This window comes from Podarcis melisellensis, assembly GCF_964234715.1.
Source record: "Podarcis melisellensis genome assembly, chromosome: Z".
In the NCBI taxonomy this organism is placed as follows: Eukaryota; Metazoa; Chordata; class Lepidosauria; order Squamata; family Lacertidae; genus Podarcis; species Podarcis melisellensis.
Window position 1 is genome coordinate 7,256,429 of NC_138547.1, and position 13,622 is coordinate 7,270,050.

Consider the following 13,622-nt stretch of genomic DNA (forward strand, 5'->3'; position numbering starts at 1 on the left):
CTTGAGTAGGATTAGTCTTGGATACAACCCTAGATGTATTTTTTCCCTATGAGCATCATGGCCAACCACAGAATTTTCTGAGTGGCCTTAGGGCAACATTGTCTCCAGATGTTATTGGACTTCAATACGCTTTGGCTACAGCCGGCATGGCCAGTGGTCAAGGATGATGGGAAGTGTAGTCCAACAACACCCAGAGACCCATGAATAGAGAAGACTGCTGTAAACTGCTGTAAAGTGTGAAGGGATTCGTGGTACTTTAGGATTAGGAGAGCTGGATAAGTAAGAAGAATGCTGAGTGGTAGAATGAATACTATCACATCTTCAAATATCTAGACTAAAGGCTTTCACATGGAGGATGGAGCAAATTTGTTTTCTCCTGCTCTGGAGGGTAGGACTCGGACCAATGGATTCAAATGATAAGAAAGGAGATTTTGACTATCTGTCATGGATGCTTTAGCTGAGATTCCTGCATTGCAGGGGCCTAGATGACCCTTGGGGTCCCAACTCTACAATTCTATGATTATACAACTAAACATGAGGAAGAACTTTCTGACAGTAAGATCTGTTTGACAATGAAATACTGTATTTTTCTGTGTATAAGACAATGCTTTTTGCACACACAAACATTAGGCAAAAATTGGGTGTCGCCTTAATACACGGATAGTGAATGCAGAGGGGGAACGTGCGATTAATGGCACCAGCAAGCAGGAGATTGGCAGTGGTGATTGGGCGGGTGATTGGTGGCTGCAATTGGCTGTAGCTGTGGCAATTGGGCAGGCGATTGGCAGCTGTGGCGAGGTGGGCAGGCAATTGGCTGCGGCAAGTGGGCGGGTGGGCTGTTGGTAGCAGTGAGCGGGCAGACAGTTGGCGGCTGCGGCGAGGTGTACGATCGGCAGTGGCTGTGACAAGCAATCGGCAGTGGCAGGCAGGCGGGTGAGCGATTGGCGGAAGTGACCTCCCTTACCCCCCCAAAAGCTAACGAACTTAATTTCTTAATTTCGGGTTTAAAAAAATAGGAGTCGTCTTATACATGGGGGCATCTTATACATGGAAAAATATGGTAGTCTCCCTTGGGAGGTTGTGGACTTCCTTGGAGGTTTTTAAGCAGAGGTTGGGTGGTCATCTATCCTGGATGCTTTAGTTGAGATTCCTGCATTGCAGGGGGCTGGACTAGATCCCTTCCAACTTTACAATTATATTATTCTAAAATTCTTTTCTATGACTACAAGTAGTGAGTACCATTTCCCCCCAGTCCTCTTAAACATCCCCCTGCTTCATTCCTACCACCCTGCCTGGAGAACCATTATAAGGACTAAGCAGTCTGATTAATTCTAGGAATCGTCTTATGATGTGACTGAATGGGAGACTGGAGCTTTATTCCCTTTAATAGGGTCTTTATTTTAAAACACAAACACTTCATTTTCTCCCTAAATTGCAGCAGCAGCAACCACACTCAGAACAAGCTGTGTTTCAAGCTGAATCCCATTGTGCTAGCAGGAGCTGTCTTTCAGCTGGGTCGATGAACATTTTCCTTGCCTTTTATATACCTGTGTAGGTTTTCCTCTGAAGTTTGCCTGTATTCACCATATAGCACATTTAGGTCTCGTTCCACAGCGCCGTTCCTGGTCTTCTTTTGTATTCCTTTGCATGCCTCTGTAAAATGGGCAAAATGTAATATGCTTGTGTGTGTTGCAACAAATGCCCTTTTTTTGTACCAAGCTGCTTCCCGCTGTTGTCTTCTCAGTGCTGACAATGGGTTGCACATTTTATTTCTCTAGTACCTTTTGAAAAGGGCTCATGTATTCCAAGAGGGCCTTTCAACATTCCCCAGCTCGTAGGTGGGAGGGAGGGACCATCCCTTGTGTGTTATTACTGGCCTGTAGTGACTTAGAATAAGCCATAAAAGTACTGGAAAAGGGCACTGGGAGAGAGGTTTTGAAACACCAACAGGACAGAACTTTACGCTGTCTGTTCCTCTTGCCAAGTTGCCTGTTACTAACACACCAGTGGAGAGTGACTTCTGAGGCACAAGTTCTGTCTGATGTGTTTTGACAGATCTAATCAGGTGAGCATGGTGATGCCTCCTCTGTACCTGCTCACCACTGCCTACCTTTGTGAATTGCAGTTCAAACTGAATATCCTTCACAATTACCCTGTCATCTTGAAGCAGAGCCAGTGGCTTCACCGAGGTTGATAAAGAAACAGAGAGGGAGAGACAGCATGCTAAGGAAGCTGCTGCAGAGCAGAATTCAGCTGGCACTGACACCATCTCCAGTGGGCCTTGGGAGCCCAGGAACCCACTTGTGGGTTTTTTTTGCTGTGGGTCTCCAGCCCCCCCCCCGGCTGCCTTAACTCTGGCGTTCCAACTGGGCTGGGGCCTCCACGTCCGCCATGGGGCTTCTGTTGGGGCCCACTACAGACACAGATGTGCTTCTGAGGTGTGTCCTGGCCATAGTGGGCACCAACAGAAGACCTGTGGCAGACGTGGAGGCCCCAGCCCAACCCCACCAAGATGCTGGGATGTGAGCATGCACCATGACACTCGGCACTTACAGTCTGAGAACTAAGTCAGCACTGCTGCTATATATTGTGGTGCTGAAAAGAGTGGCAGATTTATTGTGACAGAATCTTTGGTGGATTGCAACCACTTCTTTAGATGAATGAACCGCTTTCTTTGGTACACAGATTGTGTTCACACACTAACACATTCGAAGGGGAGTGTAGGCAGCAGAAACAAAAGGCCATCAAATACAGAGCTGGTTTGCAAGAACAGAAAGGAGCCTGTGAATTCCAACGGTCAAGGTTTGGCTCAGTGTGTTATGTGAACCAAGCCACAGTCTTCAGCATTTCCATGCAAAGCTCAGATGCATAAAGAAAAGCACAGTGATCACTCAGGATAGCAGTAATTGGCAATAACACACAGTCTTTGTAGCTTTGCTTTGATAATTAACAACTTGAATGGGAGAGCTCAGGTGAACAAGAAGAGCCAGTCATATTCCTGTTATTGCAATATATCTCTGGCCAACTGCGCTCTCTCTCTCTCTCTCTCTCTCTGTGTGTGTGTTTGTGTGTTTGTGTGTGTGTGTGTGAGAGAGAGAGAGAGAGAGAGACTGACACTGACTGACTGACTGACTGACTGACTGGGCAAGGAATCAGTCAAAGCACCCATCTGCACTTATTTGCCTGCCATGTGCTCTGCCAGCTGTGCTATCTGCCACTCTCCCTGTTCTGCCTTATCCAGACCTTCTTTATTGCCTTCCCCTCAGTGTAATGGGCTATTGGTTTTCTGCCTGTGCTGCCAGGTGCTACATCTTCCTGAAACCCATCCTGCAGGAGTTTTAGTTCTGAGCACCTGTCAGGTATCTCTTCTCCCCCTAACCATTTTATCTGGGTGTTGTTGTTTTTTAAAGTTTTATTCCTCTTTCCTCTGAAAGGCACCAAAGCAACAATTCCGCTGCTGTGCCAATAACTTGCTGTTGTTGCTGCCTTCAGTAAAGCAAGCAAGCAAGCAGGAGACAGAATGTCATGTATTTTATTGTCCCATGACAAAAAAGCAGTTGAACAAATTGTGGTGGGCAAAGAACAATTGCCGTATTTGTTATTGCTGTATGTCTTACAAATTTGTTTGTGCCGGCATCATGCATGGTACTGTATGAGACGCAAAGCGACAATGGTTAATTTTGAAGGCCTTGTGGTTCACATCAGAGAGACTGGGGTGGGTATTCTGAGCCAGATTCCTCCAGGTCCTGAATAGAAAGTGAGTGTATGTTTACAAGGAGTGGTAGATCTAATAACTCATGATAGTTACTTAGGGAGCGGGGGGAGGGTATTGTTTTGTTATTTGTGTTTTAACTATTCATGCTTTTATCTTGTGAACTGCCCTGAGATCTTTTGACGAAGGGTGGTATATAAAACTAATAAATATTATTATTAATAATAATAGATCAATTAGGGGAGGAGAACAGATGTCTATCCCATTGGCTGGGGACCAGCCCTCTGTAAGTGGAATAAATAAAGCAAATGTTTACTATTGGATTAGACATGTGTACTGAAGTTTAAATGTACATGGTACTAGAGAGAGGTGATCAGCTTAGCAAGTATAATTGCAATAATAAAACAATATTAATAGGCTCAGAGAAATTGCTTAATAATGTTCCAGTTAGGATTCTTAACTATGCATCATCCCCAAATTGCAAATGAGCTTGCTGAGTTCACAGAGGAACTTACAAAAAGAGAGCGAGAGGGAGAGCTAACAGCACAAATGCATAGCTTGGTAAATGAGTTAATTAGTGTTCAATTACTAGACATTACTATCTATTACTAAATATTGCTGCTACCAATTAGATGTTGAATGGACCCATATTTTGCTGCAATTAATAATATAAATTTTATTAATAAATGCACAAATGTGTTTGGGTACCAAGTGAAACATGTATCTGCAAATGTCTGGGTATGAAAACATAACCAGGGTTCATAGTTGTTGTGTTTAAATGTAGAAATTTCAGTGGAAAGCTTGGTTTTTAACGCATTGAACCCTTTCAGGGTTCTCGGAAGTTGGATAGGACTGTGGTGAGAGAGAAGCATGGAAACTAACCCAGCTCAGATAGCCACACTGGTCCACAGTTAAAGAAGCTTCATTATCCTTTTAGACGGTTTCTTAATTTGGCAAACCGGAATCAACACGGTTTGTGCTAACTCTGGTCAGAATGGATAAACCATAGCTTATGGCATTTTCTCTGCCCCCACTTGCGGTTGCTATGCTGAATGGCTGAGGCTTGGATGGATATGGGATACAGATTTATGTGGATGCAATGAATACAGAGAAGTGCAAATAAGGGTATGCATTTAAATTATAACCCTTCTGCCCTCCCATCTGCTATCCTGGAGGGCTATCAGCACTTCAGGCCAGAGACAGTTTGGTTGGACTTGGTTTGAAGGAAAAGAGGAGGATCTTAGTGTAAAGTGCAGAGCAATAATTGTGAAGTGCCAAAACTGAAAGGATGACAAATAATACCCTTAATAAAATGTATTGCACTCTTATATTGAATGCAACAAATTTCTTATTCTCCCACAAGCATTAAAGAGAGACTACAGTGGTACCTCAGGTTAAGTACTTAGTTCGTTCCGGTGGTCCGTACTTAACCTGAAACTTTTCTTAACCTGAAGTACCCCTTTAGCTAAGGGGGCTTCCTGCTGCTGCCGCGCTGCCAGAGCACAATTTCTGTTCTCATCCTGAAGCAAAGTTCTTAACCTGAAGCACTATTTCTGGGTTAGCGGAGTCTGTAACCTGAAGCGTATGTAACCTGAAGCGTATGTAACCCGAGATACCACTGTATATATTTCGTAACAGTTAAGGCTGATTCAAAAATGCATTAAGCACACATCATATTTGAACTGTGTCCACAGTTATTTTTAGTTGTTTGTCTCTTAAGTACATATATATATATATATATATATATATATATATATATATATGCATGCATATTAAGAGTTAGGTTTCTCCCTACCCCCCATGTATTCTAAATAGATAAGCTGCTAAAAATACTCAGATTCTCAGTCTAAATATGCCATGCGGGATATATATTGGATTTCCTGTTGCTTTGAAGTGGCACTTAGAGCTTTTCTGCATTGCAGTTTAAATGTATTTGTCTTCTTTGCAGCTGGGTTTTTTTTTGGGGGGGAGGGAGTAATGATTAGCTTTTTAAAGAATTCTAAACACAACAGCACTCAACAAACTATATATATTGTTTCCAAGTCTTTCAGCAGTAACGAAATCTACAATGTGTTGCATTCAGTGATAGTCCTACTCAGAGCAGAACCATTGAAACTGATGGAATTAAGAAGTTCATTAATTTCAATGGGCATGCTCTGAGTAAAACATTCTGTATCTTTAATGTAAAGATGGGTGGATCAGGCTATTTCTGATCTGTGCCACTTTTGGAACTGTTCACCTATAAGCCCATCCTGTGAAGTTTCTAACTGTGGCATTAGGGAAGTTTGCTGCTGAAGTGCCAACCCTGTAAAGTAATCTTGCAATCCACCATACGGTCTCTCGGATTGTCTGGGCTTGTAAATTTGCAATAGCATTATTAGCCATGTGAGCCACTACAGATCTTGTGGAAAGGGAATACACTTCTTACACTTGCTTCACCTGCCCTTGTCTGATTTCTCTGTCTCCTAGTTGCCCTCAATTCTTGGTCCCACTGTGTCAGTTAACCTCACTGACTTGATAGCAGTAGTTTATTGTCTTTAGCAAACTCCTAAGCAAGAGTTGTGAGTTTTATCACCCCACTGCAGGCTTTCTTTGAATGTGTGATCTTTTTGTAAAAAGGTGTCACCTGCTGTGAAATTGAACACACTGAGTAATTGCATCAGGCCTTTAAGACCTTTGCAGACATATAATTTACAGAGCTCTTGTACTGTTGGAGTTTGTCATGTACATGCAAAGTCACATACTTTGTCTTAAACTTTTCACCAAATTCTTGGTTGCCAAGGAAACCAGCAAATATTGGCAGATGGAGAGAAATTCTTAGTTGCACCTGAAACCTGTCCTTGGCTTGCGTGGGTATGGAAACTCTGGGAGGAAAGAAAGGCTTTCTCCGTTTGAGGTTCTGGATAGACATTGCTATTCAAAGTAGGAAGTATAGGGCTAGATAGACACAGAGTCCAACTTAGTTTAAAACAACGTACAATGTCCCTGCAGTATGAGTAGCTTCCTTGATGTGTGCTGAATTGGACTTCACATCCAGTATTATGTTTCTTGTGTAGTTTGTGATGCAGTTGTTTAGAGTATGGGGTGTTAGGGGAGGGTGGTACCTTTGGTGGGGGACACACTGTGCTTCTTCTGGGGTAGTTTGTACACCTTTGGTCCCCACCCTGCACTCAGCTCTCACTTGTGGCTCCTAGAAACTGTCAGAATGCAACAGTGGCCAAACCTTAGAAAATGACTTTGACTGGGCAGCCAAACCTTCTAAAGGTAGCTGATGGGTCTCAAACCCTTGGTGAGTTATGGACTTCCCCTGCATGCAAAGATATTTTTGGCAGATTGAGCAAATCAGACCAATAATGAGTCCAAAGGACAAGAAGGTGGTTTCTACACGTACCTTAGAGGGAAGTGAGGGGCAGGTGGAGTTCATCAACTCTGGAAGGTACCCCATTTAGGAGAAGAGAAGAAAAGGCCAAGGAGTAAATACTACACAGATCTGGAGTGGAAAATGGTTGGATTGCACCTTATGTACCTTCTTCCAGCACCTCTTGCAGCCAAGATGATGCCAAACGTATTGTTCTGTTTTCCTTTGGACCACATTGGTGACACTGAGAGCGGGTCTTTCTACCTGGGAAGCCCAAGACCTCCATACTCACAGCCCAGGCTTGCTGCCCAAAGAGGTAACTTTGGTGCTGCTAACATAGCGATTTGACATCACCTCTAGAGGCACACTCCATTGAGAGTCTCTCTTGCCTCTCAAGATAGACAGATACCAACATGTTAGGAAACTGATTTGTTGAAGGCTTCCATAATTGTTCCTTGTGCAACTTCTTCTCACTTTGAACTTCAGTTCTCCTCACTTTGCCCTATCACACGAACTGCTCTGAAATCACCCATTAGTTTGAAAAGCAACATGCTGCATTTCTGGGGATTTTATGAGAGTAGCAGTGGGGTGGCCTGCTTTTGAAAATAGTCAGATCCCTCTGCCTCCTCCCTTTGAAGGGAAGCACCTGGTTCCTGGACTGTCAGGGCATAAAATATGCCCCCAACATGCACCCACCCATAATCACACCCAAATATATTGCACTTTTCTTTAAATTTGAATTGTAAGTCGCCTTGAAATAAAATCTTGCCTGAAAAGCACAGGATCAATATACTAATAAAATATGTCCACCCAAACCCGCCTTGGGCTCATGGAATGAATTCTGCAGCCCTTTGGTTTCTGGTGTATGAGTTCCTCATAGACTTTGCTATCTCCTATGTAACTGGAGCTGCCTTCCCCACTTCTCTCCAGTCAGTTTTCTTTCTCCTACTGCGGACTGAGATAAGGTTGGAGGAGCAGCTGGTGCAGTTCAAAGCCTTTTGAATTGCTGCACATTCCCTTTGTTGGCTCCTATGGCAATACCATATCCTAACTAGTCCTCCTCATCCATCTTCTCCTTCCTTCCCACCTCCAAACCCCTCTCTCCTAGTCTCATAGGGTTATGGAGTGAAGTTTAGTCATTTAAGTCAGGATCACTGCCTCTAAGGCATGACATCATGTTTGTGATACCTGGCTTAGAGAGTAATGGAAACATGGGTCTGGAAAGGGATCACTACTCGCTTTTGTGGCAGCACCACATGTAAATGCATCCCTATGTATTAAGAAGAGGGAGGGAGAAAATTGATTCAGTTCACATTTAAAAGCAAACCTATCTTATTCAAAAGTAATGCACAAAAATGCACTAGGAGAAACTACTTTTGCAAAAATCTGTAAATTAGGCAAAATCACATGCAAGTATGTATGTTAAGATAATTTGCACTAAAATGCTACTGAATTTTCATGGGTACTTTTTCTTTTCTTTTCCAAAAGAAGAATGTAAACTGTTGTAGAAATGTGGAGAACTAAATTTAATATTGGAAAGATGAGAAACTGAAATGGATGGATTCACCCATCCCTGACTAAGAGTAGACTCCTACTCCATGCTTCTAGTTCAGGCATAGGCAAAGTCCCGCTCTCCAGATGTTTGGGACTACAATTCCCATCAACCCTAGCTAACAGGACCAGTGGTCAGGGATGATGGGAGTTGAAGTCCCAAACATCTGGAGGGCCGGAGTTTGCCTATGCCTGTTCTGGTTAATATAATCTCTGGGTATAGGGTGGTATATAAATTCAAAAAATAAAATAAAAATAAAGAGATGCCAGCTTCAAACTCCTACTCAGCCATGAAGCTGATACCAGACTGGAGGCAAACAAGTTGCTTTGACATAGTGTAATCTGAGGCCTTGCATTGGTAGGTACCAATAAACAACGGAATCCCCTTACTTATAGGGCCACATTTTGTCTTGGAGCCTTGGATTCCTGTATCACTCAGATCTTGATCTAATTTGGAATCTGTTGTCCCTATGGATCCTGCTGCCTGAGGTGGTCACCTCACTTTGTGTCATGGCCTGCTCAGAAGGCTTCCAGTGTATCATCCTGAGTGTCTCTGTTGGCCATTAGCAGAAAGCATCTGGGGTTCCAGCTACCTACTTGGGCATACAGTTGATAGCTCTGGGATTTTGAGAACAGTATTTTTTCTGCATGTTCCCCTTACTCAGTACCTCAACAACTTGGCTTATCTGAGCATGGGACACCTGGGGCTGTATCCAACTAAGTTTTACTCAGACTGGACCCATTGAAATTAATGGACTTATGTCATATTCAGTTCATTAATTTCAGTGGGCCTACTCTTGAGTAGAATTAGTATTGGATACAACCCTTCATCTACATTAGTACAGTGGTACCTTGGGTTACAGACGCTTCAGGTTACAGACACTTCAGGTTACAGACTCCGCTAACCCAGAAGTAGTACCTCAGGTTAAGAACTTTGCTTCAGGATGAGAACAGAAATCGCGGCATGGCAGCACGGCAGTGGCAGGAGGCCCCATTAGCTAAAGTGGTACTTCAGGTTAAGAACAGTTTCGGGTTAAGAACAGACCTCCAGAACGAATTAAGTTCTTAACCTGAGGTACCACTGTATAGGTATCTAAACCAGAATTGAGCCAGAATGCTTAGAATTCTTTTTTTCTGAGAAGGTGACTAAGATTTTAATATCTCTCATCCACCCTGCCCCTTAATAAAAAGATCAGTTTTGAAGAATTTTATCTGAATGTTTACATGCCTCTCTACTCTTTGTGAGAGGCAACTTGTGTAGGGATCTGATTTGAATAATTCTTCAATTCATGCCATATCAGTGAACTTTTTACGCTCTCACACACACACACAAATTTATACTCCCTGAATGGTACATACATTTTTCAGGAGCTATGCAAACGATTGCAGTTATGCATTTGTCATCAAATGTATTTCTTTGCTTAAAATAAACAATGTAATATGTTATTTGTTTTCTGAAAAATAAAATTAAAACCTCCTCCCTTTAAGCCTTGAGTCCTTTACTTTTAAATGGCAGTGGGATTGTGGGAGCAGTCTAGGGGGCAATAATGGGAAGGGAGTGTGCATTTATTTGCTTATCATGGATTTATTTGCTTGTTGATGCTTTAACTGAGATTCCTGCATTGCAGGGAGTTGGACTAGATGGTCCCTGTCAACTGTACAATTATACAATTCCATTATTCTGTGATTTTTTAAGAGTTTCCTGATGCCAAACCCTCAAGATAACATACAATCAAGTTAGATAAAAATAGTCAACAAAATCAATACAGCTTTTTAAAACAACAACAACAAAGAATAAGAAGGGGGAATGAATAGCAACTAAAGTCAGTAGGGGAGCCAGTGGTCACGCCTACAGCGTACATTTGAAGAACTATTGTGCCACTTTTAACAGTCATGGCCTCCCCCAAAGAATCCCGGGGGGGGGTGATTTGCAGTGTGTGTGTGTGTGTGTGTGTGTGTGTGTGTGTGTTCTAACAACTCTAAACACCCTTAGCAAACTGCAGTTCCCAGGAATATTTTGGGGAACTAATGACATTAGAGTGCTTTTAAATGTATGCTGTGAATATGTCCTCTGAATCAAAGCCACAGGACAAGCATACGAAACCAAAGAAGTTCTCCTGCCTGATTTCAAGTTTGTTGGAGGGACACTGTTGCAGGCGCTTTTCAGATGCATGTCAGCCATAAAGGCTAGATAGCTTTATGTTATAAAGCTATATGGCCAGGCTGCCCTTGTGTGTTTTTTTGTTTGTTTGCTTGCTTGTTTGAGCAGTGATTCCTCAGATTCCTGCAGATATATACTCTCCCTACCTCCTTTCTATATCCCAATTTCCTTCCCTAGCTTCTGTATTCATTGTCTCACGTCCTCCAGACTGTTGGTATTTTCCAAGAAGGGTTCCAGTCCATACTGGAACTTTAGATTTGCACATTTTAGATGGATGAATGGGCTGTACTTCCCTAGCTCAACAAATCCACATTCATTCATTCATTCATTTTAGATTTGGGGAGTGACAGTGAAATGCATTGAAAAGTGTAAGATGAACAAGTGATTAACAGAAAGATGTATAAGCGCCCCACAAGTAAGTTATGATGAATGCTCATTGTCATCTAACTTCCCTGCAAACAAATCAGAACAAATGTTCAGTAAAGACTTAATATAATCCAACATCCCTGCAAGCTTTGTGCAAGCAAATCAGGGTGGATGCTGAATTAAATAGGTTGACTGAAGGGGCCCTCTGTCTGCCTGTTTATTCCAGTAGTGGGCTGACTCCCCCCCCTTTTTCCTGTTTGTCTTCTGATGGATGGGTAAGTTATTGATTCATCCCTCTCATTGTGCAATTGTGTCTGTGTGACACACAAATGGATATATATTTTAATAAGTAAATTTTTGATATACCCTGTTCACTGCTTCTGCAGCAGGCACAGTATTCCAGAAAAAAAAGTGAAGTGTGTGTAGAATCGCTCAAAACAAGCAGCCCTTTAGAAGATCCCTGGGGCATGGAATGTGGCAGAAAAAGGTCTGGTTTGTCTCCTTCATGCACATCAGTCTCTTCCCCATGTGCTCAGAGGCTTTGCCTGGAGAGCCTGCCAGCCGTTTTCTCCAAAGCAACCTTTTGTTCTCAGTTTCCTCTGGGTATGGCAGTCAGCCCTCTCCTGTTTCATTGTCACCTGCTCTTGTCAGGCCTTCATATTTAAATAATAATCCTTCTATCGTATCAAACGGTTCAATGGAAGAATCCTGCTTGATATATAACAGCCCTTTCTCTGTTTTCTTTCACTGTGGCAAAAGAAGGAGAATGCCAGCTTGTTCATCTCATTTGAACACTTGGTTTCCCTCTCGTCTGTTCTCACTCACTCATCCTCTGACGAGGTTAATATTTAATACACCCAGCTGCTCAGTCAAGTCCACCAAGCCTTCTGCCTTAGTGGTTGCAGCACCAGTGACAGTTTTCACCTTGCTTGAAAAGGGTGACCCTACTTTACTTAGGAAAGTACTGTTTATGCATGTGATGACAGCAGCAAGAATACTGTTTGCCCAGGGATGGAAAGAAGAAAGAGCCCCATCAAAAGGAGAATGGATAATGAAGATGATGGACTGTGCAGAGATGGCAAGGCTGACTGGGAAGATCAGGGACCAAGAAGATAATAAATTTAATAGAGAATGGCATAACCTTGTAGAATATATTAAAGAACGCTGTAAAAATCTAAAAATGTTATCAGGATTGGCATAGCAGTTGTAATTTAAAATAACAAAGGATAAAAATGAAGTACAATAATTTGGATAAATGCAACTAGTTGCAGTTAAAAGGAAGACACATTTTGGAAGCCAAGAGAGGGGTGGAGGGAAGTCCGGGGGTTCAGGGAACCCCATAAAGGTACTGATATGGACTATGGTTTAATGTAAATGTCTGTTTTAAAAATTGTGGTTTTTCTTCTTTTTGAAACTTTGAAAATCCTTTTTTAAAAAAGGAAAAAGAAAACGGTGACCCTTTCTCTATCCAGCTGTTGCCACCAGACTCTGCCACTCTTTCAGTGTTATTCTTAGCCTTTAAAGTGCTAGACCATCATGGACCTGGTTATCTCAAAGGCCTCCTTCTCTCATATGGACCCTCCTGTATTTTAAGACACTTTTGGAGAATACGTGCCTTTATATAAGCAAGCATGAGAGATAGGGCGATCTTAGTGGTTCCATCTGGAATACCTTCCTGATGGAGATTTGACAGGCTGCCTCTCTGCTGTCTTTTAGACAGAAACTGAAAGCCCACGCCCCTTTAAAGGTAGACTTTTAAATACAGTGTTACAGGTTTGGAGGGTCAGTCTGTGTGATCCTGGGTATTTGTTTAGAATCTAGTAGAAGAGACTGCTGAACCAGTCAGACAAGTTTGATAATGGCATTACCTGGCCAGATAAGTACCATGATTTACATATCCAAGACACATAACTGGGCCTTTTCTTACCACACCTGGTTGAATGCCACTTCATTTTGGGATGGGGAATAAAAGGGCAAGTGTGTGTGTGTGTGTGTGTGTGTGTGTGTGTGTGTGTGTACAGTATGTGAGGTTTGGGGGGGCGGGGGTTTGGCTTATGCTGGAATCTTGAGATCCCTGGAATCCTAATGGGAAAGCAAGATCTGCTGGGGCATTAATGTGGTGAGCCCCTCTATCCTATACTCGGGTGGATATATGTGTAAATAAAACCATGTATGCTAAAGACACCACAGTCTCCACTGACCTTCATTCCAAGGAAATAGAACCCTGGGTGAGCTGAGGTACTCCTGGAGTCTCTCTCCACTCAGATATTGGGTGTATGCAACAAGATGATTTCTGAAACGGGTTTGTTTATTTGTGCTTGTTAAACTAGTGGGGCTGTTCTTTCATTCAATTAAAACAGCACCAAAGCAGCACATGGAAACTAGATTAGCATGTTAAGAGGGAATTGCTAGTCTAAAACTCAATCACTCTATTTTTCGGTGTGCAGGGAATTGAGGCCCCATGTGTAGTTGTG

The 13,622-nt window shown here is 42.6% G+C and overlaps 1 protein-coding gene across 2 annotated transcripts in view; it reads left to right on the forward strand.

The window, feature by feature from the left end:
* The window catches only part of ASTN2 (astrotactin 2), a 664,383-nt gene that overhangs the window by 400,827 nt on the left and 249,934 nt on the right, over positions 1-13,622 (forward strand). The window lies entirely within an intron of this gene.